The sequence below is a fragment of the Aquarana catesbeiana genome, linkage group LG06, assembly GCF_042186555.1.
Source record: "Aquarana catesbeiana isolate 2022-GZ linkage group LG06, ASM4218655v1, whole genome shotgun sequence".
NCBI lineage: Eukaryota > Metazoa > Chordata > Amphibia > Anura > Ranidae > Aquarana > Aquarana catesbeiana.
In genome coordinates this window covers 112,369,689-112,397,432 of record NC_133329.1, presented here as the reverse complement: position 1 = coordinate 112,397,432, position 27,744 = coordinate 112,369,689, and the positions used below count along the sequence as shown (strand labels likewise).

The window sequence follows — 27,744 nt, the reverse complement described above, 5'->3', positions numbered from 1 at the left end:
CTGTTTCGGTATTGTTATTATTATTGCTTCCAATAGTTCTTTGGGAAAAGATTTAGAGTTAGCTAGATGGTTAAACATGTTAGATATGGAACTAGAGTTTCTTTGAAGGCCAGGTAATATTCCCCTGAAAGGCCGTAAGCTTCTGGTGTTTTGTTTTTGGGTAGTTCTTTGATTACTTTAAGGGTTTCTTCAGGTGATATTGGTTTATTTAATTGTTCTAGATCAATAGGGTCGATATTTGGTAATTTTATATTCTCTAGGAATTTTGTTATATTGTCTAGGTTAGGTTGGGGAGTATTGCTTTCGTCTTTTAGGTTGTATAGTGACTCATAGTATTGTGCGAATGTATCTGCTATTTCTTGGGGGTTGATTACTACTTTACCGGAGGTATGATGTGCTAATTTATGGATTTTATTCTTTATTTGGCATTGCCGGAGTTGGGAGGCTAGTAGTTTCCCTGCTTTGTTGTTCTGGGAGTAATAGTTTACTTTCATTTTTTTTTTTAATTTTGTCTTGGTCTGATATTAGGATGGCTCTTAGTTCAGATCTTAGTTGAGTAAGTCGGTGATCTAGGTTAATGTCTTGGGTAGTTCTTCTAATTTGGCTATGTCTTTTAAGATATTATTTACCATATTGGTTTTCTTTTTTTTTTCCCCCCTTGTTGCTGCCTGTATAAGGAGGCCTCTTGCATAGGCTTTGTGTGTACACCATAGAGTAGTGCAGTTTATCGGTTCTTTATCATTAATTACAAAAAATTCCTCCAAATTTTTTTTCAGAGCCGACAAGTGATTCTCCTGCAAAATAAAGGTGTTATTTCTCCATATGTAGCTATTAGAACAAGGTAACCCTTGGTTGATTTCAAGTGTGATTGGTGCGTGGTCGGACCAAGTCATATTGTGGATGCAGGCTTTAGTGATCTGTGGCAGGAGAAGTTTGTCGGCAATGCAATAGTCTATTCTAGAATAGGATTTGTGAACATGTGAAAAAAAAGTGAAGTCCCTTTCCGTTGTGTGCAGGCATCTCCAGGCATCATACATGTCTTCTGAAGAAAAAATGGGAGATAAACCCTTCCTGGAGATAGTTCCTTCCTTGGAGGTGTCCATAATGGGGTCCATAGGTGCATTGAAGTCGCCGCAGAATATAAGATTTCCTTTCTGTATTTTCCTTGTTTTCTTGAGAATCTTTTGGATGAATTGATGCAGATTTTTATTGGGAGCATAGATGTTCACAATTGTGTAGATTACATTGTCTATTGAAGCCACCAAGATTATGTATCTGCCTTGAGCGTCGATTATTAGGTTAATAAGCTTGAAAGAGATAGTGTCTTTAATTGCTGTTATCACTCCTTTTTTCTTTTTTTACAGCTGGATATGAAGATATGAGGAAATTTGTGATGGTTGAATTTGAGGGTTTTGTTTAATGCAAAATGGGACTCCTGGATGCAAATGATGTCACATTCATGTTTTAGGGCATCCGTCCATAGAGCTCTTCTTTTGTAAGGGCTGTTAAGTCCTTTTACATTTAGCGAGTAGAGTTTAAGATTCATTGTAGGTTTGTGTGCACTTGCTGAAAGTAGTCATATGTTTTATATACAGATAAGTTGTAAAGGAAATGTATTTTATGTAGATATGTTTTTCTTCCAGTAGATGGCGGTGTTGGACCATATATTCAATATAAGTGGTTTTAAAGGAATGAAAGGAAAAAACAGTCTTTTAACTCAAACATAAGAATTAGCGGGGCAACTCTAGTGTACATTGAACTTGAATTGTACTAATTTCCAGGGGTTACAGGGAAAAACACTGGGTGAATCAGGTATCAGGATCCCTGATCTTCAGTAAAAGAAAAACCTTGGATGGTTAATTTTGGAGGAGTTTTTATCTCCAAAAAACTGCAGCATGTCGCTATATACAGGGCATTATATTATCTTACCATGTACAGAGGATTCATCTGTGATTTTTATGCCAGTCTTGTGGCATTTTTCCAGGTGTGGATTTATCTGATATGTTGACTTCATCCTTTGGGAGAATTCCCCATGAGCGTAAGATTTTCAAACCTTGCTCCAAGTTGTTGATCGAGTACGAGGTGCCTTTATGTTCTAAGAGTATTTTCGTAGGGAATCCCCATCTGTAAATCATGCTGTGATTCTGTAGGATCTTGGTAATTGAGTTTAGGTTCTTACGTGCCAGGATCGTAGCTTGTGAGAGATCTGCATACAAGACGATACCTGTGTATGGGTCAGGTAGTGGAGAGTTTCGTCATGCGTATTGCATCAGTTGATCTTTCACTTCATAAAAGTGTATTCTGGCTATGACGTCTCTTGGTAATTTTTCTGAAATGTGAGGCGGTTTGGGTAATCTATGAGCTCTGTCGATTTCTAGTTGCTGATGTGGGATTGTTTGGATTCATTTTTTAATCATGTCTTTAAGAAATTGCTTCATTTCCGGTGGTTTAACATTTTCGGGTATGCCTCTGAATTTCACGTTATTGCGTCTTACACGATCTTCCAAGTCCGCCATTTTTATTTTGAGATGTTTACCTTTATCTTCTAACTCAAAGTGAGAATCGACCATTTCATTGTGGGCAGACGTAAATTCACACATTTTATTTTCTACATAGTCCACTCTCTCCTAACGCATCAATTTCCATTTTAGATTTTTGCATGAAATTTAACATATCATATTGTAGTGCACCTCTTAGAGAAATTATCATATCTTTTATAGTGGGGTCTAATATGGGTTGTCCAGCTGTGGGAATTACATTCAGCTTCTCATCATACGGATTTATATCTGATGTGGGATTATTGTCTTGTGTGGGATTATTACCTTCAGCAGAAGAAATCCTTCTTCTTTGTTTGAGAGGGCTTGTAAATTCAGCCTGTGTGTCAAGGCTGCTATACCGCTGCTGACCACTGTGTGTCCCGTCTTCCTCTCCTGAGTCTACAATGTTGTGTACAGAGCTGTGATGAAGGAGGGAGGAGTCAACGGCATCTTTGATCTCCTGTGTCCTGGACGGACCCAGGAATTCACTTAATTTGCGGGGTCCCTCTTTGTTCTTTCGTTTAGCTGACATTGTCACCATGTTGCCGCCGCTTTCCGGATTCAGGGTATGCCTCCAGGGCTTTTCTGTCGCTATGTGTGTAGCTCAGGGATGTCCGTGATTACGGAGGTCCCTCACAGTGCGGCCAGCTTGTTCCGCAGTTAGCCACGCCCTCACTTGCATTACAATTTGTTGGCCATTGCAGTCAGTTTGCACCTACAGTAATCCCAGTGACTGTTGTCAGAGTAAAATATGTCCTACCTTTTGCCATCAGTGATTAAAAAAAAAAAAAAAAAAAAACGTCATTGCTGTAATTAATGTTAATCCCATTGTTGGTGTCAGATCCTCCTCTCCCCGCAGTCTTCCATTCCCAAGCTGACCCCATTGATGGGGGTGAAGAGGCTCTATCACTATGGAGTCTGTATACAGAAGAGAGAACATATCACTGCAATAATGCCACAAAGTTCTACACCTATGTATACACCATAGCAATACAGATCCCTAGACATTTCCATGCAGCCACCCCTCCTCCCCCCCTTCACATTAGGCATTTGCAAAACAACACATTGAAACAGACCTGCTGATCTTCCATGCAGACTCTGGTCATTCTCTGCAACACATGGGGGAGGGGGCGTGGCTGAGGGGGCGTGTCCTTCTTTCTTCAGTGAGTACAGCCACCAGGAGTGCTCAGGGGACCCCTAGTGGCAGTGAGTGGAAATACAGAGCAGCTCCATGGACTCCAGCAATCTTCTGCTATTTACGGCCCTGCTGATGGGACCGGAGAGAGAAAGCACTTCCCAGACGCCGCCCCTGGTCCATGTAGAATAATGTGTCCAGGTTTCTGAAATCCAGACAGATGATTGAAAAACCGGACAGGTGGCAACCCTATTGCAGCTGTGCATGGTAGCCAATCAGCTTCTAACTTCAACTTGTTCAATTAAAGTGGTTGTAAAAGCAGAAGGTGTTTTTTTTTTTTCTCAGTTCACACTATAGCGATGCGGGAACCAGCGCGATTACAGCACCGGTTCCCACATCGCATCTCTCCTGCAGGCAGTTCACACCGCTGCGGGTGTCAGTACGATGTTAATGACACCCCCAGATCGGTTCACAGATCACAGCGCGAACATGAAAATGAAAACACCTATGCAATTCAATTCCAGTGCGGGGGAGGGGGGTCCCTGCACCTTTTTTTCCCTGCGAAACCCAAGCGAGTTCAGCCATACAATTGTATAGCTGAACTCGCATCGCATGTGATCAGCACCTGCGGTGCAGGTGCGAATCACATGCCATGTCTGATATGTGTGAACTCGGGCTAAAGTATAACTAAAGGCATCATATTTTTTTTTTTTAGTTATTTAGTTTTGGATTAGATCCCCTGTCTGTTATTATTACCGTCTGTGCCCCCCGTTTCATCCTCTCTATTTGGCCTGTTTCCCATTATCATTGAAAGTGGAAGTTAAAGAAAATCACAAATTTTGAGTTGTCCCCGGAAGAGTAATAAAGGGGAAATCTTCCAATTGGGACACTAGTTCTGGTGACCTGGGGGTCCCTAAGTCCCTTCCTCTCATTTCCTGTTTTGCTATGGGACAGGAAGTGAAGGGAAATGTCCGCAATGGGACACAGATGGCTCATACACAGCTTTCTGTGGGCGCCTGTACGCACCGATTGGCCAGCAGGGGAGCCAATCAGCGGGTTCGGCGGACTCTATGTCCGCCCACGATCGTTCCGCGCAGAGACAGAATGGGGATCTGCCTGTGTAAACAAGGCAGATTTCTGTTCTGTCAGGGGATGATCATGACAGAGATCTTGTCTTTATGCTATGCAGGAAGACGGATCTGCGTGTTGTCCCAAGCAGTCCATCCCCCATAGAGTTAGTAAACACATCCAGGGACACAGTTAACCCCTTGATTGCCCCTGTTAACCCCTTTCCTGCCAGTGTCATTAGTACAATGTCAGTGCATATTTTTAGCACTAATCACTGTAATAATGTCACTGGTCCCCAAAAAGTGTCACTTAGTGTCCGATCTGTCCACCGCAATGTCGCAGCCCCACTAAAAATTACTGATTACCGCCATTACTAGTAAAAAAGAAATAATAAAAATGCCATAAATCTATCTATTTTGTAGACTCTAACTTTTGTGCTAATCAATCAAATGTACGCTTATTGTTTTGTTTTTTTTGCCAGAAATATGTAGCATATTGGCCTAAATTGATGAAGAAATTCGATTTTATTTCTATTTTTTTTTATTGGGTATGTTTTATAGGAGAAAATAATTTTTTTTTTTTTTCAAAACTGTTGCTTTTTTTGTTTATATTGCAAAAAATAAAAAATGCAGAGGTGATAAAATACCACCCAAAGAACGCTCTATTTGTGAGGAAAAATAACAAATTTTTATTTGGGTACAACATTGCACACCCACGCAATTGTCCTTTAAAATAACAGTGCCATATTGCAAAAAATGGCCTGGTCATTAAGGGGGTAAATCCTTACAGTCCTTAATTGGTTAATGCATTAAGATAAAAAAAACCTTCTGTGTGTAGCATCCCCCCTCAGCCCCCCTAATACTTACCAGAGCCCATCTCTATCCAGCGATGTTGAACGAATGCCTCAGCTGTCCTGGGATCTCCCTCCTGATTGGCTGAGACACAACAGGCACCATTGGCTCCCGTTGCTGGTAATCAAAGTCAGTTAGCCAATCAGGAGAGAGGGGGTGCAGCTGAACTGCAGCTCAGTATCTCAATGGACACACAGAGCTGCGGCTCAGCTCGGGTGCCCCCATAGCAAACTGCTTGCTGTGGGGGCACTTGACAGGAGGCACTTGATCCACAGTGGATCAACCCGGACCAGACAGGTTTTGTCCCGGGGAGAGAGGGGCGGGACAACAGCCTAAAATCAATACTGTTGTTGCACAAGAAGGTGCAGAATGAAACCCCAGTTCTATTCCTGTCATTGGATGCAGAAAAAGCATTTGACAGGGTAGACTGGGGTTTCATGATGGATACACTGCGGCACTTGGGTATTGGGACAAAAATGATGAAGTGGATAACAAACTTGTACAATGGCCCGACGGCAGTCGTAAAAGTTAACGGTAGACTCTCTCCAAGAATTAAGATGCAGAACGGAACACGGCAAGGCTGCCCATTGTCTCCACTATTATACGTACTGGCTTTAGAACCATTACTAGCAACACTCCGTAATAACAAAGAGGTGGAAGGAGCGAGACTAGGAGGAAAAGAGCATAAGATCGCAGCCTATGCGGACGATATCTTGATGTATGTATCTAACCCAAGAGTGTCACTCCCAAACATATTGAAAGAAATAAAAAAATATGGAGAACTGTCAAACTTCAAAATCAACCCAATAAAAACAGAAATATTAAATATAGGATTAGAGAAAAAGGAAGTTCAGTTTTTACAAAAAGAATTCCCATTTACTTGGGTAAAAGAACTAAACTACCTTGGAATCAAAATAACTCCTAGAGCTGAAAAGATATACCAGGCAAACTTTATCCCACTGATCAACGAGGTCAAAGAAGAAATGAAAAAGTTGAGAATACAGCCACTTTCATGGATTGGAAGAATAAACATGTTTAAGATGATGATATTACCCAAAATAAACTACAGAATACAGATGCTACCAGTTAAGATCCCACAGAGTTTTTTTAAAATAATTAAAACAATGCTGTTAAAATATATATGGCTTAATAAAAAAACAAGAATCAGATACACGCTGATTACAAGGAAAAAGGAGCATGGAGGTCTGGCTGCCCCAGATATAAGCAGGTACTATAAAGCCATAATAATATCACGAATGTTAGAGTGGACAAATGAGAAAAGTGAAAAAAAATGGGTCAAAATGGAAAACATAATAAGCGGAGTCACATTGCACAAGATTATTTGGATTCCACGGAAATATAGGACACTGGACACAGACACACACGAAATAACAAAAAATGTATTAAAAATCTGGGACACCATCCACGTAAAGAATGAATGGAAACACAACTCACCACTAATAGCATTCACAGGATCGAATTTCTTCATCCCTGGGAAGGAAATATTTGGAACTCAAGGTATATGTAATCCACAGTTAAAAGATATTATCAGAAATGGTAAAATAAGAACACGAGCAGAATTAGAGGAAAGGAATGGATGGAAGATGAATGAATGGAACTACAATCAATTAAGGCACTTAGTAAGCACAATACCACACCCACTGAGAGATGTAAAGAAATTAACTGCACTAGAAAAACTATGTAACAATGAATCATCACTGAAAAACGGAACATCAAAAATATATAGTATACTGTCAGACTTGGAAGCACAAGAAAGACCAGAATATATACAACAATGGGAAAAGGAAATGAACTTAAAAATAGATAACCAAAAAGTGGAAAAAATGATAGAAACGGGATATAATAAGGCCTGGGATATGAAGACTATCGAAATGAATTACAAATTAGTATCAAGATGGTATATGACTCCAGTAAGAATACATAAATTTCAACAGGACAAAACATCTTTGTGTTGGAGAAAATGTGGCCAAATAGCAACGATAATACACATCTGGTGGGAATGTCCAATAATAACGGAGTACTGGAAGGAAGTGTTAAACAACATAAAGGAAATAACTGGAGAAGAAATAGAACAAAATATCTGGACCTGCCTCTTCCATAGTTATAACAAACCTAAGAAACAATGTATGAAATCAATAGTACCTAACCTCTTGAATGCGGCCAAGGCCTTGATTCCTAGGAATTGGTTAAAATGTGGAAAACCAGAGATAAGAAATTGGTTAGAGGAAATAGATTATTACTACAAAATGGAGGGAAGAGAGAAAAGAGACAATAGCAGATGGGAAAGTTGGAAAAAATACAAAGTCTCAGACATTTATTTAGACAAGATGAAAGAAAGAATAGGTGCAGAGCCAAGTGGATAAACGAACAACATAAAAGAATGGATCAGACACAGGAGGGGCACCGGGGGAGGGGGGGAGGGGGGAAATAAGAGGGACTGGGAGAGAATAAGATAATAGCGGGTTTATATATATATAGGAGGTGTTTCGTAGTTGGCTTTTAAAATTAATAAATAATACCCTGGAAGGGAAAAATAATAAAGATGTGACGGAAATAATCCACAATGATGTGAAAAACGAGAAGAGATAAAGTTTGACTTACAAAGTTGAAATAATGTCTCTCAGAAAAATTTTCGCTGAAGTGGTAAAAAAAAAAAAAAAAAAATATTGCAAAAAATAAAAAATGCAGAGGTGATAAAATACCACCCAAAGAACGCTCTATTTGTGAGGAAAAATAACAAATTTTTATTTGGGTACAACATTGCACACCCACGCAATTGTCCTTTAAAATAACAGTGCCTGGTCATTAAGGGGGTAAATCCTTCCAGTCCTTAATTGGTTAATGCATTAAGATAAAAAAACCTTCTGTATGTAGCATCCCCCCTCAGCCCCCCTAATACTTACCAGAGCCCATCTCTATCCAGCGATGTTGAACGAGTGCCTCAGCTGTCCTGGGATCTCCCTCCTGATTGGCTGAGGCACAACAGGCACCATTGGCTCCCGTTGCTGGTAATCAAAGTCAGTTAGCCAATCAGGAGAGAGGGGGTGCAGCTGAACTGCAGCTCAGTATCTCAATGGACACACAGAGCTGCGGCTCAGCTCGGGTGCCCCCATAGCAAACTGCTTGCTGTGGGGGCACTTGACAGGAGGGGGTGGCACAGCACCAAAGAGGAACTGGAGAAGAGGAAGATCCGGGCTGCTCTGTGCAAAAGCACTTCACAGAGGAGGTAAGTATAACATGTTTGTTATTTTTAAAGCGGAGTTCCACCCAAAAGTGGAACTTCCGCTCATTTGTCTCCTCTCCCCCTTCGGTGCCACAATTGGCACCTTTCGATAGGATACCTGTCTGATAGGTATCCTGTTCCTACTTCCGGGAGTCCGGGCCGCAGCCCGTGACATCACCGCGGAGCTCCCTCCTCCTCTCCCTGTCACCGGGCCAGTAGGAGAGAGGAGTGGAGCTTCGTGCATGCGCAGTAGGGTTCCCGGCGTGAAGCTGTAAGGCTACATTGCTGGGTACCCTTACCCGCAATGGTGGCGGCAGCACCCAACAGCTGATGGAAACATCAGCTGCGGTGCCAATATTGCTGAACTCCAGGACAGGTAAGTTTCCGATTATTAAAAGCCAGCAGCTGCAGTGTGTGTAGCTGGCTTTTAATTTTTTTTTTTTTTTTTTTGGGCGGAACACCGCTTTAAAGAAAAAAAGAAAAAAACAAAAAAACGTTATCACGTTTAGTTTTGAGAACAAAAAAAAAAACCTGGAAGCTGATCATTTTAAGAGACAAAATGGCATTTTCCTTTAATGCCTTTATAATTAGGTGAGTGGCAAAGCTTGTTTTCCTGTGACTACTTACTGAAACATATTGGGCTGACGGCCTAGTAAAATGTACTCTGCCCTTTTTACTGTATACAGTATGTCTATGTGCTAAAAGTCTCAGTGATTGGTTCTCAGAGCAGGACAGTCCATCTACAGCCTGATGTATAGAGCGTTATGAAAAGGTGTTATAAAGATGGATTTTAAGCATTTATAGAACTTTTATTTATAATGTCTGGAGGACTTCAAAACTAAGTTTTTTTTGTTTTTTTTCGATTTGCTTGCACTTTTGTTTTAATGATCGTCAGCTGATCATTACAATGCTTGTCTCTCTTACAGAACGTTATCTCTGAAAAGCTGACCAGTATGCAGGTGAGCCTCGCAATGCTGGTTGGGTACTCCAGATTATTCCGAGAAATGTGTATACCTGGAGGCATTGAAGAATCATCTGGAAGCTATGTGCGGTCCTCAGATAGTTGCAGCTTTTAACAGCCAGTCTGTGGGTAAGAAATACAGCCGTACAGCCAGAACTTGGGTTTTTGACCAATATTTCTATTGGAAAAAAAAACATGCTCCAGCCTTCAGCTTTCAGTGTTCAGTGTTTTAAAGGCAAGCTCATAAAAAGCTGATTTAGTTGGTGGAACCCCAGCGTGTTCCTGGTCTCTTTTTAAAAACCATAGTTGCCTGACTGTCTCTGGCTTCAATATTTTGAGTCCATGAAATAGAAAAATCATACAGGTAAGAAAGCTGAGGTGGAGCACTAACTTTTGATGTGCAGAGTTGTACCAGGTCAAGTATTAAAGTCAAACCGCCATGGAGGAACCTCCTCAGCCCATCCGTTTGTGATTCACATAATACTGAAGTGTATTCCAAGGCGGTCACCTCAAATCTCCGGAACGATTAATATACCAGCATCTGGCCGTTTCACATGTACTCCCATTTCTGAATTTCCTGAGAAGTTACCATGTACCCAAGGTCAATTTTCATCCCAAAGCATGGCATTTTTTATAACCGTGACAGATCTGCTGTTAACCACTTAAGGACTGAGCCTCTTTTTGAGATTTGTTGTTTACAAGTTAAAAAACGTTTTTTGTTTTTTTTTTGCTAGAAAATTACTTAGAACCCCCAAACATTATACATTTTTTTCTAACACCCTAGAGAAAAAAATGGTGGTCATTGCAATACTTTCTGTCACACTGTATTTGTGCAGCGGTCTTCCAATCGCACTTTTTTTGGAAAAAATACACTTTTTTGAATTAAAAATAAGACAACAGTAAAGTTAGCCCATTTTTTTTTTATATTGTGAAATATAATGTTACGCCGAGTAAATTGATACCCAACATGTCATGCTTCAAAATTGTGCCCGCTCGTGGAATGGCGACAAACTTTTACCCTTAAAAATCTCCATAGGTGACGTTTAAAAAAATTTCTATAGGTTGCATGTTTTGAGTTACAGAGGAGGTCTAGAGCTAGAATTATTGCTCTCGCTCTACAGATCGTGGCGATACCTCACATGTGTGGTTTGAACACAGTTTTCATATGCGGGCACTACTCACATATGCGTTCGCTTCTGCACATGAGCTCGGTGGGGCGCCTTTGAAAATTTTTTTTTTATTTTTTTCTTATTTTACCTTTTTATTTTTTATTTTTACACTGTTCTTTAAAAAAAATATGGTGTCACTTTTATTCCTATTTCAAGGAATGTAAACATCCCTTGTAATAGAAAAAAAGCATGACAGGACCTCTTAAATATGAGATCTGGGGTCAAAAAGACCTCAGATCTCATATTTACACTGAAATGCAATAAAAAATAAAAATAAAATTGGCCCTTTAAGAGCTTTGTTCGGAAGTGACGTTTTCATATCGCTTCCGCCCTGCATTGGTATGGAAATGGGTGGGGGCCATCTTCCCCTCACTCATCTCCGTACCCAGCATGAGAAAGGATCCGATCGCCACCGCTGCTGCCGATGGCTCCGGTAAGCATAGGGCACCAGAGCGCGGCGGGAGGGGGGCCCCTCTCCCGCCGCCAATAAAAGTGATCTCGCGGCGAAGCGCAGGGACCACTATTATCAGAAAGCGGACCACCGGCTGAAGAAGAGGATAGCGGGGTTATGGCAGCTAGCTGCTGACATAACAATGATATTCCTCTTCAAACTTGGGACGTATATTGGCGTGCGGCAGTCCGTAAGTGGTTAAAGGCATAACATTGTTCTACGGCCTACTACAGGCAAAGCTTTTGTTCACTAAAATCTCCTCCATGCAGAAATGGGAGGCAGACTTTAAAACTCAATTTCTCCCTTCGCAATGGATAGTAGCTTTTTGTTCTATTTAGAATCTACTCATTTCGTCAATCACTGGGAACTAGCTTTCAAAATTACTAGCAGATGGTATCTTACCCCTCATAGGACCGCTAAATTCTCCCCTTTCCAATTCCCCATTATGTTGGCGTGATTGCGGGCAATTAGGTAACCTTCTGCACATTATGGTCATGCCTCATGGTCACGCTTCTTGTGTAAAATCTTCTCTTTGATAACGGAGGTGACAGGAATTCTTGTTGACCCTAATCCAGCCTTGGCAAGCTTAATTTTAGTATTAGATAGATTTCCCCTCAGTCATAGACAGGGCTAGACTGGGACAAAAATTTGGCCCTGGACTTCATCATGACCGGCCCACTTTAATTTTGAATGTCCCCAACAGCGCCCCCCCTTACATCAGAGAGTCCCCACCAGAAGTCCCCTTCACATCAGAGTCCCCATCAGAAGTCCCTTCACATCAGAGTCCCCACCAGCAGTCCCCTTGACATCAGAGTCCCCATCAGAAGTCCCCTTCACATCAGAGTCCCCACCAGCAGTCCCCTTGACATCAGAGAGTCCCCACCAGCAGTCCCCTTGACATCAGAGAGTCCCCACCAGCAGTCCCCTTGACATCAGAGAGTCCCCACCAGTAGTCCCCTTGACATCAGAGAGTCCCCACCAGCAGTCCCCTTGACATCAGAGAGTCCCCACCAGCAGTCCCCTTGACATCAGAGTCCCCACCAGCAGTCCCCTTGATATCAGAGAGTCCCCCTCACATCAGAGAGTCCTCCCTCTCCTCCCCTCCCACATGTACTCACCGTTTTGAAGGCAGATCTCGTTCCTCTCTCCAATCATGTGATAACAAGTGATAAGGGGAGAGAGGAAGGAAAGTCTGCCGGCTGTCCATCTCCCCCTGCAGGCTGGAGGCAGCATAACGCCTAATGCTCTCTCCAGCAAGTGACAGAAGCAGCTCCTCCTGACAGGAGTGAAATCACGATCACTCACTGTCAGAGAGGAGCGGCTCCAGGACCGCACCTGACTGGCTCACTGAGCCAACGGCCCACCGGGAAACTCCCGGTAGTCCCGATGGCCAGTCCATTCCTGGTCATAGATTAGTAGTCTCACATATTTTATTGGAAGCACACGTCATAATAGCAAAGGCACTGGAAAGCTAACTTGACCCCAAACCCGTCGGAGGTGGTAGCATTGGTACAGCAGAACTACACTCTTGAAAGACTGTTCTCGCTTCGCTCCACTACTGTTTAGTAAATGTAATACTTCGTGGCGAATATGGGTAGAATGGTATAGGATGTAATTGTTGCCTGCAATAAATACCCTAATCTGCACTGTGCTGGTATAATTTGTAAATTTTTGATTATACACGGTTCTCTATCACTCTGAGAGAGGGTTTTCTCCCTTTTTGTTTTACTTCGCTGTCATATGGCATTATTTACTCCTTTGTACTGTGAGAAATTTTCAATAAAAATTTAAAGAGTAAAAAAAAAGCCACATCGAGAGCAGCACATAGTCCATTCAAAAAGTATTTTAAGGGTCTTTTTGCATCCCTTTTATTCTCCAGAAATGCAGAACAGCAGTGTATCCTCCCACAGGTATGTATTCAACACTAGGACAGTCTTGGAAATTCAGCCATGTGGCCAGCTCTGAACACAGACTCTTCCACCCATACAGGAACTTCCTGTTTTATTAAATCACCTATGGCTTTCCAAGTAGGGGAATACCTAGTTTGGAGTGATGACCTGAGACTAGACTCCAAAGCATAAAGCTCCCATACGCACACACCACAAACCCTTTGCCCCCACCAACTAATCGCTATGTTTGTTAAAGCCCAACTCCGGGCCAAAAAAATTTCCCATGCATTAGGGCTGTACTGGTCAATTTCTTGTTTTGTCTAGGGGGGAGAAGAAAGCTGTATACTCACTTAATCCTCCGCTCCACTGGTAAACACTGCTCCCCCACAGTCCAGTGGTTGACTGGTCCTGACATCCTCATGTACAGAGCAGGTCTATGGGGTGATGAAGTCAGGAACAGTCCACCCCACAAGACTCTGGGGGAGGGGAGGTAGGGTTTGTAGAGGAGCCACAGGGACTGGTCTTGTCCAGGGGAGGATTGGAGAATTAGGTAAATATATATCCCTTCTCCAATCCCCTTGTCCAGGGGTCTCCAAACTTTCTAAACAAATGGGCAGTTTACTGTCCTTCAAACTTTAGGGGGGGGGGGGGGGGTGGACTGTGGCCAGTGAAAGTAGAAAATGTCCTGGTGTCAGTGGCAGTAAACAATGGCTCATCATTGTTATTAGAGGGAGTAATCGGCCCCATCGTTGGTATTAATGTGAGGAATAGTGCCCCATTATTGATGTCAGTGGGAGGAATAGTGCCCCATCATTGGTGTCAATGGGTGTAACGGTGACCCATCACTGGTGTCAGTGGGAGTATAAGTGCCACATCATTGGTGCCAGTGGGAGGACTAGTGCCATTATGGTGTCAGTGGGAGGAATAGTGCTACATCATTGGTGTCAGTGGGAGGAATAGTGCCCCTTTGTTGGCATCAGTGGAAGAAATAGCTCCACATCAATGGTGTCAGTGGTAGCAATAGTGTGCTATCATTAATGTCAGTATGAGGAGTAGTGTCCCATCATTGGTGTCAGTGGGAGGAATAGTGTCCCATCATTGGTGTCAGTGGGAGGAATAGTGTCCCATCATTGGTGTCAGTGGGAGGAATAGTGCCCAATCATTGGTGTCAGTGGGAGGAACAGTGCCCAATTATTGATGTCAGTGGGAGGAATAGTGTCCCATTATTGGTGTCAGGGGAGGCAGGGGCAGCCCGTCCATTAAAGGCGCTCCCCCCCATCCATCGTAGCCCCCCATATATGCATCCGGCCCCTTTCAGGACACCAGCACATGGATTTCAATGCGGGGGGGGACTGTTTTCTTGAAGCCCCGATTAGAGCCAGAGGCTCTAATCGGGGCTTCAACAGAGAGTGCGCTCCAATCCCACCCAGTATTCATTCACTGTTGTAACACTGATCCTCCTCCCGGCCAATCAGGAAGTCGGTTTTGACACCGGTCACCTGATTGGCTGAAAGGACAGGCGATCCTTTTGGATGCCTAGGAGGAGGAGAGGAGGAGCTGGAAGCTGCCATGGAAGAAAGGACATGGAGCTGCTGCACCACGCTGCCTGCTACCCACCGCCACCAATGGGGTAAGTGCCAGACCTGAGAAAATGGTATGTGGCAGCAGAATCTTCTATTTGCTGTCCTATATACTCTTACTATATGGGCTTTGCTATTTTATTTTGCACTTATTCATCTGAACAGTCAGTAATTAGGTCTCTTAATTTAATTTGATAATGTGCAGATTGTCTATATAACACATTTCTTCTGTGTATGCTATATAGCAGTGACCTGGTCTTATCTATTCCTTTGACTGGCTGAATATGTATAGCATAGGTGCATGTCTTTGTCAGTATTGATGTTGCTACTTCATGGCCATTACTAATAACTCTTTTGGAATAAATAAAAAAAAAAAAACAAATAAATCCAGATACATATCAAAGTTCTGTCTTCCTTTGGAGGCAGGCATACCCCTTCCCAGACTATTCCCTGGGTCATCTGGGGCTGTTTATCACACTGGGTAAGATTTTGAAATCGTATATGTATGTGAGTGCCATCATATTTGCTCATTACATGTGCTTCCTGGCTCCTTCCATAAATTCTGCAACCAATACAAAATAACAATATACAACCTTCTTGATTTTGGAGGGGAAAAGGAACAAAAGAATACCCAGAAATATATATATTTTTTTAAAAATTATTTTTTGATTTTTTGTGGTAGATAAGATTAGTATTCGAAAAGGTAAGAAATATAAAGTGACCGTTTAATTTCTTCCCAGCAGGGGGAGCTTTTGTATCATTATTCAAAATGTTTTAAAGCCCTATTAAAGCTTATGGAAAAAAAACAGATGCATTCAATAGTGGGAAAAGAGCCTATAGTATGTAGTTAAATTGCTTCCCAGTGTCAGCCCAAAGTACAAGACTGCAGAGAAGGGACACTGGGCACTGTAAGGCAGCTGCCACCTTCTTGGTCTGATTTCTTCCAAGTTAGACCAATAGTTCTGCAGACAGCAAAGCTTACACTTCTTGCTGATTGCGCAGCTGTAGTTGTGAAGCATTGGGAGGCCTGTTGGATAACTGCAGATTATAGGGACACTTCTCTGCAGCCTTGAATTTTGAGCTTGTTCTGGGGAGCAATTTAACCAATAAAAACAGTAAGAAAATTACTGTTACGCTTAAATTCATCTACCTGCTTTTAAAACTTTAATTGGGCTGCAACTCCTGTAAATCAAGTGAGCAGTAGATTTAGCTAAGAATGTTGTACTTGGGGGGAAAAAAATTGGAGCCGTGCTGAGAGGGGGATTTTGATGATAAAAACCAGTTGAGGTGTAATGCCCCATACACACGATCAGAAATTCTGCCAGCAAAAGTCGGATGAGAGCTTTTGGTCAAATTCCGACCATGAATATGCTTCATCGGACTTTTGCCGGCAGAATTCCAGCCAGCAAAAGATTGAGAGCATGTTCTCTATTTTTTGGTCGGAAAAAGTTCCTATCTGAAAATGCGTTCGTCTGTATGCAATTCGGACACGCAAAAAATCACGCATGCTCAGAAACAATTCGCATGCTCGGAAGCATTGAACTTCATTTTCTCAGCTCGTCGTAGCTTTGTACATCACCGCGTTCTTGACGGTCGAAAGTTCAGAGAACTTTTGTGTGACCGTGTGTATGCAAGGCAAGCTTGAGCGGAATTCCGTTGGAAAAAACATCCAAGTTTTTTCTGACGGAATTTCTGATCGTGTGTATGGGGCATTAGACGTTGCCTTTGTAGTGCATGTCAGACAATTAACATTAGCATCTGTTTAATAAAAGGAGTATTCCTGTTTCCTTCTCCTCTTTTGGGGATCACAGGAAGTATTTTATTTTTGAGTTATACTGATGCCTACAGTAGGTTTGGACACTAGTAAAGAATAAAAATGTAAGTCAGCTCAGGGTAGCCTTACTGCCAGCATGCCTCAATTTGTTGCTAGTGTCCTAGGAGGGTGGACATCTTTTGTGCATCTCCACTATGTTAAACACTTTAGCTGGCACCTTTTTTTTCCTGCTTTGATTTTTTTTCTTCAAAGAAGACTCTTCTGTACGTCATTTGGTGGGGCTTTGTCTCTTCTGCTTGGGAACTGTTAAATGTCCATTTCATTCCTCCACTCCCTTGAACTCTACATTGAGACCCCCCCCAGCTTGGTTTCCTAAACCTCCTCCAAGTCCTGGCATGCCTCCACTTTTCAGAGTGTTTATTAACCTTTGTGAACACTTGGGAAGCCTGCATCTAAAATACTTGGGTGCACCAGGTGCTATCCCAGGGCTGCAAACTGGCATCTGGCTTCCTGATCCCTCCTTGGTTTCACACCTGCAACATTCTGTAGCACACACAGATTAGCAAATCTTGATTGAGCCCCCATAGGTCATCTGGATCAAGCTGTCATTGCTTTTCTTCCTGTGGCCGAATGAGTTCTAGGGGCTTTACTCTGATCTGTTCTCTGTTACCAAGTCCAAAATGGGCATTCACCTCATTCTGTATGTCATAGCTCTGAAGGTTTTCATTCAGATTAAAAAATTCTATATGGATTCTATAAAATCATTTCCCCTAAAAGACTTTCTGGCTTCTGTGGACAAAGATGCTTACTTACATGACCCCATCTTTTATTGCATTAGTAATTCCTGCACTTTGCCATGGGGCCCCTACACTACCAGTTCATGGCCCTGCACTTCAGCCCCTCATCTGCATCTCAAGTGTTCACCAAGGTGTTGGCCCCAGTACAGTAGTGCTCTTCTGCACTCCAGTGGTATCCTTTTGTTGTGGGAACAGTTGGACAATATGACACTGACCTCCAGATGTTGCAGCAGTTCAGATGGATCCTAAACCTACAGATATTGTCGCTGGAACAGACTCATCTTTACTCCTGAATACAGCTGAGACCATAGTGCTCAGATCTGAATTCTCCTTTGTAGGAGCTGTCCAATTCTATGCTTTTAAATTAGTGTCCAAAGTCAGATGATAACCACTTTCAAGGCAGTTCTATTTGCCCAGTTCCACTTTAGACCTTCACAACTAGACGTTCTGTCATCAAGGCAGTTGATCTAGTCTCTGGACAGACCGATTCATCTGTCACTGAGGACTTGGACTGTCTAGGAGTCCTGGGCATAAACTTGAATTTTGGGTGATTTCAGAATTTAACCATTCTACTTGGAGGGTAATTCAATCTGCATTCAGTCGGAGAACACTGCAGATGTGCCGTATTTCAATTACCAGGAAGGAACCAGAAGTCTCGCTGCAGCAAGAGAGATCCCTAGGCAGAATTTCACGTTCTAGACTTTTACGCTGTGAATAGTCCAGACATAGATAGTTGGCATGCAGATTTTCTCAGCTGGCATTACCTGGACCCAGAAGAGTGGTTCCTACACATGAAGTTGTTTCAGGACCTAGGTGATACCGGATGTGGACCTCCCAGGATAGTTTTGTCTTCAGTTACTAGGATCCTCTATCGGAAGCAGTGAATTATCTAGTGACTCCATGGGTCAGTATACCCTGATCTATGCCTCAAGCCCCCCAAGGACTTCACAACTGCACAGTTTCATAGGATCGAAATGGAGGGAATTCTGGTGATCCTCAGTGCTCTGGACTGACCCAGATGGATGTGGTCTGCAGACCTAATAAAACTTCTGACATACTGTCCATGGGCTCTAAGGATCTTCTATCCCAAAGGGTGGTTTGCACTCCTCTCTTATGCCACTGGCTTTAACGGCATGGCTGGTTCTGAAGTAGAGGGGCATCCGAGTCTTTAGTTCCTATGATGCTGAAAGTTAGGAAGTCTACTTCTTGCAAAGTCTGTTGACATAAGTGGAAAGGAATACTTTACTCGGTGTGAGTCGCGGGGTGTCCATTGGAGGAGTTATTCCTTGGGATAAAAAAATCATCTTTCCTGTGGCTGAGCCTAGAACATTGTTTTGATGTCAGCAATATCAAGGATCAGGCTTTTACCATTTCTATTCTGTTTCAGGGACTGTCAATCTCTCACTCTTTGATTAAGACCGTTTTGTAAAGGGGTTTCTCCCCCATGTACTGTAGATTGAGGCTCAGGACCTTCTTGCTTAGGGTAGTTCCTTCCATTCGCCTCAACATGAACATTGTTCTTCAGTCCCGCTCTAGTTTCCTTTCATTATCTACTGTAAATGTTATTCGGGCTATTATCTCACTGCTTCTTTCAGGAAAACTCATTCCTTTTTTTCTCCATCCTGGATGGACATTGTAAATACTGGCTTTTCTTTCTACCATTTCTAGGTGGCTCAGGCAGGGCATCATCTAAGCTTGGGGTCTCAAGGATCTGGTCAGGGCTCCACTAGATCTGCCAGTGCTTCTTGCCACCAAGGAACTTTTTCAAAGATTTGCAAAGCTGCCAACTGGTCCTCTGTTCACATATTCACTAAATTCTCTCAGGTGGATATTTCAGGCTCATCTAATACCAGCTTCCAGTCTAAGCACCTTTAGACAGCTTGTTGAACTACAGACAATCCCCAGTTTTAAAGTTTCTTTCTTATTAACGATTTGTTTTCTGTGTTGCCCACCCCTTGGTTGGACTGATTTTGGACATCCCAAAGGTTAAAGACTTTCTGTGTTCCTTGAAATATGATAAAGAAAATTATTTTCTTGTACTCTATTGAAGAACACAGATCCCACGATCTGTTACTGATCATGCTTTCAGTTCTTCTTCGATACAAAATTGGGACATTCTGGTAGTAGAAGAGGTTGTCCTACGACTGACCTACAGCTTTTGTTTGCTTGCCAGTGTCCAATCCTCCCATAGGCAGTAGTATAACTCAAAGGTTAAAGCCTCCCTTGGTCCCTCAATTAACTCCAAGCAAAAGATTTTACAAGGAGTACCACGTCCTTTCCCTTTTCTATTACTTCTTGTTTTATATTTTGAAAGATGCAGAAAATGACTGAGATATTAGAACAGGTTTATAATATTTGTTCGTTTTTTTTTTTTTTGTTTTGTTTTGTTTTTTTCTTTTGTGTGAAGTTGTTTTAGACTATGTGGCTCTTTAAGGATGTACAGTGCCTTGCAAAAGTATTCACCCCCTTGTTTTTTTTACCTATTTTGTTACATTACAGCCTTTAGTTCAATGTTTATTTAATCTGAATTATATGTGATGAATCAGAACACAATAGTCTTAGTTGGTGAAGTAAAATTAGAAAAATATATACATAAAACTATTTTTCAGAAATAAAAAAACTGATGATTAGCATGTGCGTATGTATTCACCCCTTTTGTTATGAAGACCATAAAAAGCTCTGGTGCAACCAATTACCCTCAGAAGTCACATAATTAGTGAAATGATGTCCACCTGTGTGCAACCTAAGTGTCACATAATCTGTCAATACATATACACACCTTTTTGAAAGGCCCCAGAGGCTGCAACACCTAAGCAAGAGGCACCACTAACCAAACACTGTGTGGCAAGGAACTCTCCAAACAAATAAGGGACAATGTTGTTACGTACAAGTCAGAGTTAGGTTATAAAAATATCCAAATCTTTGATGATCCCTAGGAGCACCATCAAATCTGTCATAACCAAATGGAAAGAACATGGCACAACAACAACCCTGCCAAGAGACGGCCACGCACCAAAACTCATGGACCGGGCAAGGAGGTCATTTATCAGAGAGGCAGCACAGAGACCTAAGGTAATCCTGGAGGAGCTGCAGAGTTCTACAGCAGAGACTGAAGTATCTGTACATAGGACGACAATAAGCCGTACGCTCCATAGAGTTGGGCTTTATGGTAGAGTGGCCAAAAGATAGCCATTACTTTCAGCAAAAAACATACTTTCAGCAAAAACAAAATGGCACGTTTTGAGTTTGCGAAAAGGCATGTGGGAGACTCCAAAAATGTATGGAGGAAGGTACTCTGGTCTGATCAGACTAAAGTTGAACTTTTTGGCTATCAAAGAAAACGCTATGTCTGACGCAAACCCAACACATCACATCACCCAAAGAACACCATCCCCACAGTGAAACATGGTGGTGGCAGCATCATGCTGTGGGGATGTTTTTCAGCAGTCGGGACTGAGAAACTGGTCAGAGTTGAGGGAAAGATGGATGGTGCCAAATACAGGGATATTCTTGAGCAAAACCTGTATTACTCTGTGTGTGATTTGAGGCTAGGACGGAGGTTCACCTTCCAGCAGGACAATGACCCTAAACACACTGCTAAAGCAACACTTGAGTGGTTTAAGGGGAAACATGTAAATGTGTTGGAATGGCCTCGTCAAAGCCGAGACCTCAATCCAATCGAAAATCTGTGGTCAGACTTAAAAATTGCTGTTCACAAGTGCAAACCATCCAACTTGAAGGAGCTGGAGCAATTTTGCAAGGAGGAATGGGCACAAATCCCAGTGGTAAGATGTGGCAAGCTCACTTATCCAAAGCGACTTGGAGCTGTGATAGCCGCAAAAGGTGGTAAATAGTTATGCACATTGACTTTTTCTGTTATTTTGTCCTATTTGTTGTTTGCTTCACAACAAAAAAATAAATAAAAAACACAAGCCCTCTATCAACTTGTTGCTGCCCCTCGTCAGGTCATCAGCACATTGCTGGGGTCTTCTCAAGCCTGTTGATGGGAAGTCAATGGGAAATGTCCACTTCACCAGGGAGCAAAGTGGGAATCCATAGAAGGACCCTCCCACTTAGCAGTTCTAAAGACAAAAGAGATTGGTGGGATAGTTGGAAGTATATACACCTGTGTTTTTATTTTATCTTATTTATTGAGATAAGCTTGTAAAGTATATCTCTAGACAAAAAAAATTTGTTTTTAATAATAGACTGGGGCTTATATGCCTATTTTCCTTTTGAAGGAGATTTCTCTTACTTCCTATCCCTATGCTGGAGGTGATTGAGATAGGAAATAAAATGCCCTGCCTGGGAGAAGATCAGAAGGAAAAAAAAAAGGCCCCTGGCGTAGTTGTTATATGCTTGAAGACATCTGGAAAAGTTAAATATCAATTTAAAATATACAGACATGGTACCTCAAGAAGTCATCTGGTAATGGAGGGCCTAGAGCCTGGATTTGGTATTACATTAAAGGTATTAGAATATGCAGCTTCAGAGGGTTGGTCACTATAAGATATATAGATAGAATATTATATGTATATACATACACACATACACACACACACACACCGCATACTAGCTCATTATGAAATGCTTACCTTAGAACGAAGCTCTCCGGTGTTCGCGCACTCTGGTGCTGTGAGTGGCCGGAGCTGCAATGACGTCACTCCCGCACATGGGAGCCACCGTTTATGGCAGGGACTCTGAAGGTCCGGCAGTAAGCTGGACCTTCAAAATGCATGCGCCGATGACGTCATTGGTTGCATGCACTCTGAATATCTCTTAAACTTTGCAAGTTTAGGAGATATTCACAGTACCTACAGGTAAGACTTATTATCAGCTTGCCTGTAGATACAAGTAAAAAATAAGACTTTTCTTCCACTTTAGTACAACATCCACTTGCTTAACCGCTAAGCCACCGCCCACCGTCATATGACGGCTGGACGAGGCTTCTGTTGTTCTGGGAGGACGTCATATGACGTCCTCGCCCTCCCGAGCCACTAGGGGGCGCGCGCGCGCCGCCGGCGGCGCGCGCGCGTGCCCGCTGCGTCACTCGGGACCCGGTGCGCGTGCCCGGCGGCCGCGATGTCCGCCGGGCACCCGCGATTGCCGGGTAACAGAGCAGGAGCGTGGATCTGTGCATGTAAACACAGATCCACGTCCTGTCAGAGAGGAGAGGAGACCGATGGCGTGTCCCTTGTACATAGGGACAGCGATCGGTCACCTCCCCCAGTCAGTCCCCTCCCCCCACAGTTAGAATCACCTCCTTAGGTCATACATTAACCCCTCGAGCGCCCCCTAGTGTTAACCCCTTCCCTGCCAGTCACATTTACACAGTAATCAATGCAATTTTATAGCATTGATCGCTGTATAAATGTGAATGGTCCCAAAAATGTGTCAAAAGTGTCCGATGTGTCCGCCGCAATATCGTAGTCACAATAAAAATTGCAGATCGCCGCCATTACTAGTAAAAAATAAATAAATAATAAAAATGCTATAAATCTATCCCCTATTTTGTAGACGCTATAACTTTTGCGCAAACCAATCAATATACGCTTATCGCAATTTTTTTTTACCAAAAATATGTAGAAGAATACGTATCGGCCTAAACTGAGGAAAAAATTTGTTAAAAAAAAAAAAAAAATTGGATAATTATTATAGCAAAAAGTAAAAAATATTGTGTTTTTTCAAAATTGTCGCTCTTCTTTTGTTTATAGCGCAATAAATAAAAACCGCAGAGGTGATCAAATACCACCAAAAGAAAGCTCTATTTGTGGGGAAAAAAATGATAAAAATTTAATTAAGGTGCAGTGTAACATGACCGCTCAATTGTCATTCAAAGTGCGACAGCGCTGAAAACTGAAAAATGGCTTGGGCAGGAAGGGGGTGTAAGTGCCCTGTATTGAGGTGGTTAAAGACATTTCCAGATACTGTACGTGTGCAATGGGAATTTTCTACCTGGAATAAGTATGCAGATACAGAAAGTCACATATCCTTATCTGCATGTTTGTTCAAGGTCAACAACAAATCAAAGCAAGAGGGTCCACGGGACAGCCAGGCAGCTAGCATTTTCAGAAGGATAGATCAGCAAATTTTTAAAGTATAACTAAAGACAAAACTTTTTTTTTTTTTATGTTTGGATGGAGTGGAGAGGGATTAGAACACCTGTCAGTTTTTATTGCTGTCTGTGCCCTGGTTAGGGAAATGCACCCTCTCTATTTGTCCTGTTTAGCATTACAATTGAAAGTGAACGGAAAACCCAGATTATGGGTTGTCCCCAGAAAAGTAATAGAGGGCAAATCTTCCAATGGGGACACTAGTTCTGGTGTCCTGGAGATCACTAAGGAATTCCCTTTAATTTTGAGGGATTTTCTGTTTTGGCTATGGGACGGAAAGTGAAGGGAAATCTCCACAATGGGACACAGATGGCAAAAAAAAAAAATCTGACAGGGTTATAACCCTCCCTTAAAACGGTAGTAAGCGGACGAAAAAAAAAAAAACTGCAGGACAATAGCATAATGTGCTATAAATCAATAAAAATCTGGCACAGCAGAAGGCATTTGAAAGCCCCACTCTCCTCCCTCTTCTCTCTGCAGGTCTTCTAGGATGGATCAGAGTGATACTCTGTGCTGGCACTGACCAATCAGAATTGCTCTGATCCATCCTAGAAGCTCTGCAGAAAGAAGGGGAAGAAGAACAGGAATTTCATATCCTTGGAGTACTGAAAATACACAAAACGCACTGCAAAACGTGCCTGAAAAACGCATCAAGTGCAGCCGCATAGATGTGAACCTAGACTTATGCCGCGTACACACGAGCGGACTTTCTATCCTACTTGGTCCGGCACACTTTCCGACGGACTTTGTCCGCCAGGTGCGCCGGACTTTAAAACGAACGGACTTGCCCACACACGCCGGGATTTTCCGGCGGGCTAAGTCCGCCCGTCTTTCCGACGGACTTTCGCCGGAGTTCCGGCGGACTTTCAGAATGAACGGACTTGCCCACACACGGACAAGTCCGTTCATTTTGAACGTGACTCAGGTGCGACGGGACTAGAGAAGGATGTCAATCTTGCCGCTTTTATCGGCGAGATTGACACCTTGCTAGCCCCGTCGCGGGGCATACCAGGCCCTTAGGTCTGGTATGGATTATAAAGGGGAACCCCGCTACGCCGAAAAAACGGCGTGGGGTCCCCCTAAAATCCATACCAGACCCCGATCCGAGCACGCAGCCTGGCCGGTCAGGAAAGGGGGTGGGGACGAGCGAGCGCCCCCCCCCCTCCTGAACCGTACCAGGCCGCATGCCCTCAACATGGGGGGTGGGTGCTTTGGGGGAGGGGGGCGCCCTGCGCCCCCCCCCCCCCAAAGCACCTTGTCCCCATGTTGATGAGGACAAGGGCCTCTTCCCGACAACCCTGGCCGTTGGTTGTCGGGGTCTGCGGGCGGGGGCTTATCGGAATCTGGGAGCCCCCTTTAATAAGGGGGCCCCCAGATCCCGGCCCCCCACCCTATGTAAATGAGTATGGGGTACATGGTACCCCTACCCATTTACCTAGGAAAAAAGTGTAAGTAATAAAACACACTACACAGGTTTTTAAAATATTTTATTAAACAGCTCCGGGGGGGATCTTCCTCCGGCTTCGGGGGTCTTCTTCCGGCTTCGGGGGTCCCTCCGCTTCATCTTCTCCCGGCGTCCGGTTGGTTCTTCTCCGCTCTCCGGCCTCTTCTCCCGGCGTCGCAGGTCTTCGGCCGGCCCCTCCGCTCTCTTCATGTAGCTCTATTGCGAGCGGAGGTCCGGACTTCTTGGCTTCTTGGCTTCTTGGCTTCTCTTCTCTTCTCTTCCCCCAGATGTTGACACGACGCTCTCTCCGGCTGGACTGGTCTCTGAGGGCTGCGTTGTGACTTATATAGGCGGAGACCCCGCCCCCATATGATGTCACAGTCCCTGGGCATGCTGGGACTGTGACGTTTTAGGGGGCGTGGTTTAGGGCGCCCCCCTCCCCCAAAGCACCCACCCCCCATGTTGAGGGCATGCGGCCTGGTACGGTTCAGGAGGGGGGGGGGCGCTCGCTCGTCCCCACCCCCTTTCCTGACCGGCCAGGCTGCGTGCTCGGATCGGGGTCTGGTATGGATTTTAGGGGGACCCCACGCCGTTTTTTCGGCGTAGCGGGGTTCCCCTTTATAATCCATACCAGACCTAAGGGCCTGGTATGCCCCGCGCTCGCCGCAATAGGAAGATTTGTTTTTCCTATTGCAGCGAGCGCGAGATGCAATACCATCCCCTCGTGTCGTATTTGGTCCGTCGGACCAGCCTACACACGAGCGGGCTTTCCGTCGGACCAGCACACACACGAGCGGACTTTCCGCCCGAAACTGAGTCCGACGGAAAGATTTCAAACATGTTTAAAATCTAGGTCCGGCGGGCTTTTGGGAAGAAGTCCGCCGGAAAAGTCCGCCGCCGCCCACACACGGGCGGATTGTCCGGCACACTCTGGTCCGCCGGACCAAGTATGCCGGAAAGTCCGACCGTGTGTACGCGGCATTACTGTACACAAAGACTGATTTCACTGTTGTCGGTTTAGTAACACTTTTTAAATATACAGATGATGCAATAACTCTAAAGCCCCATACACACGATCGGACATTCCGACAACATAATCCATGGATTTTTTCCGACGGAGGTTGGCTCAAACTTGTCTTACATACACACGGTCACACAAATCTTGTCGGAAATTCCGAACGTCAAGAACGCGGTGACGTACAACACTTAAGACGAGCCGAGAAAAATGAAGTTCAATAGCCAGTGCGGCTCTTCTGCTTGATTCTGAGCATGCGTGGAACTTTGTGGGTCGGAATTGTGTACACACGATCGGAATTTACGCAAACGGATTTTGTGGTAGGAAAATTTGAGAACCAGATCTCAAATTTTGTGTGACGGAAATTCCGATGGAAACTGTCCGATGGAGCCGACACACGGTTGGAATTTCTGACAACAAACTCCGATCGCACATTTTACGTCCGAAAGTCCGACCGTGTGTATGTGACATTAGAAGACAGCAACACCAAAAGAACAAACAATAAGGGAAGATGGCGCAAAATACGAACAAAGACACACCATGAAAGGACAAGTATACAGGAATTTATTAAAAACATTCAGCCAAATGGCTACTCACATAATAGTGGAAGATAATAAGCATATGTATAACTCTAGAAGTCCACGGTCATTCGGCGGAGTCCAAGGCTGTATAGCGGGTTTCCATGGTGTTGCGGCAAGATGGAAGAAAAGGCTGGCCACAGCTCTGCCTCACAGTGGGGGAACCAGCGTGGAACGCACTCAGGATACTCCGGAACCAAAAGTGACATTGGGATGTGTCAGATGACGCAATTCAAAGCTTCTGCTTTTTCCTCCGATCTGAGGAAAAAGCTGAAGCTTTGAAACGCGGCATCTGAAACGTCCCTTCGGTTTCCGGAGTGACCACAGACTTCTGGAGTTATACATGTAGCGCCCCCCTGAGTATACTGGGAACAAAGAAACACCTCCAGATACCGGGAGCGAGCTTACATTCACCCCAGGGCTGAGTCCATGGCTATAATGGGAAGTGAGAACAGATATGGGCGCCAGTCACTTTAGTATTTTTCAATGCTTTCATGAAAAACTTGAAAGAAGTAGTAGTAAAGTGGTTGAGGGGAGGTTGCAGATACCTTTTTGTAGCAGATCACTTACCTACTCTTTAGAATAAAAGGACAAACACACAGCTTTTTCTCTGTAAATCTTGTATAGCTGAGTAGGTCTCTGCCACAGACCCAATAAACAGTACAATGTCTGGACAAGCCTCTCTCACAGGACTTAACAGCCAGCGGATACCTGGATAAGTTTCTCAAACAAACTTAGCAGCCAGGAATGTATTACCTTGATTGAATTGTAGAACAGCATCACAGTACCAGAACCTTTAAGCCATCCCGTCAATACTGTAAGGGTAGTTTGAATATAGAACAGCTTCTTCACAGCACCAGAACCTTTAAGCCATCCCGGCAGTACTGTGAGAGTAGGTTAGAGATAGGTGCGTCCTCCAAGTAAGTCGCCAGGCCCTTCTGAGAGACCAGCCTTCATCCTGGCTCTCTCCAGCAAGGGTCCTCCCCTGGATCTCCTCAGCTTGGCTCGGCTTCCTCCACCCAGGCAAGACAGCCTAAGGACCACCTCTGCGATAGTAGACCCCAGACAGGCTTCTGGGCCTACTTGCACAGCTGCAGTGACGCAGTCCTCCAGCCTGGAGGGCCACGAGGTAAAAACT

At 43.7% G+C, this 27,744-nt stretch overlaps 1 long non-coding RNA gene across 1 annotated transcript; it reads right to left on the bottom strand.

Annotated features, from left to right (window-relative positions):
• Nucleotides 1-637: 637 nt before the first annotated feature.
• On the bottom strand, nt 638-27,744 carry LOC141148875 (uncharacterized). The gene is made up of 2 exons (XR_012245258.1): nt 27,177-27,744; nt 638-3,455 (listed from the first exon to the last, which is right to left on the bottom strand). It is a non-coding gene; the product is annotated as an uncharacterized lncRNA (long non-coding RNA).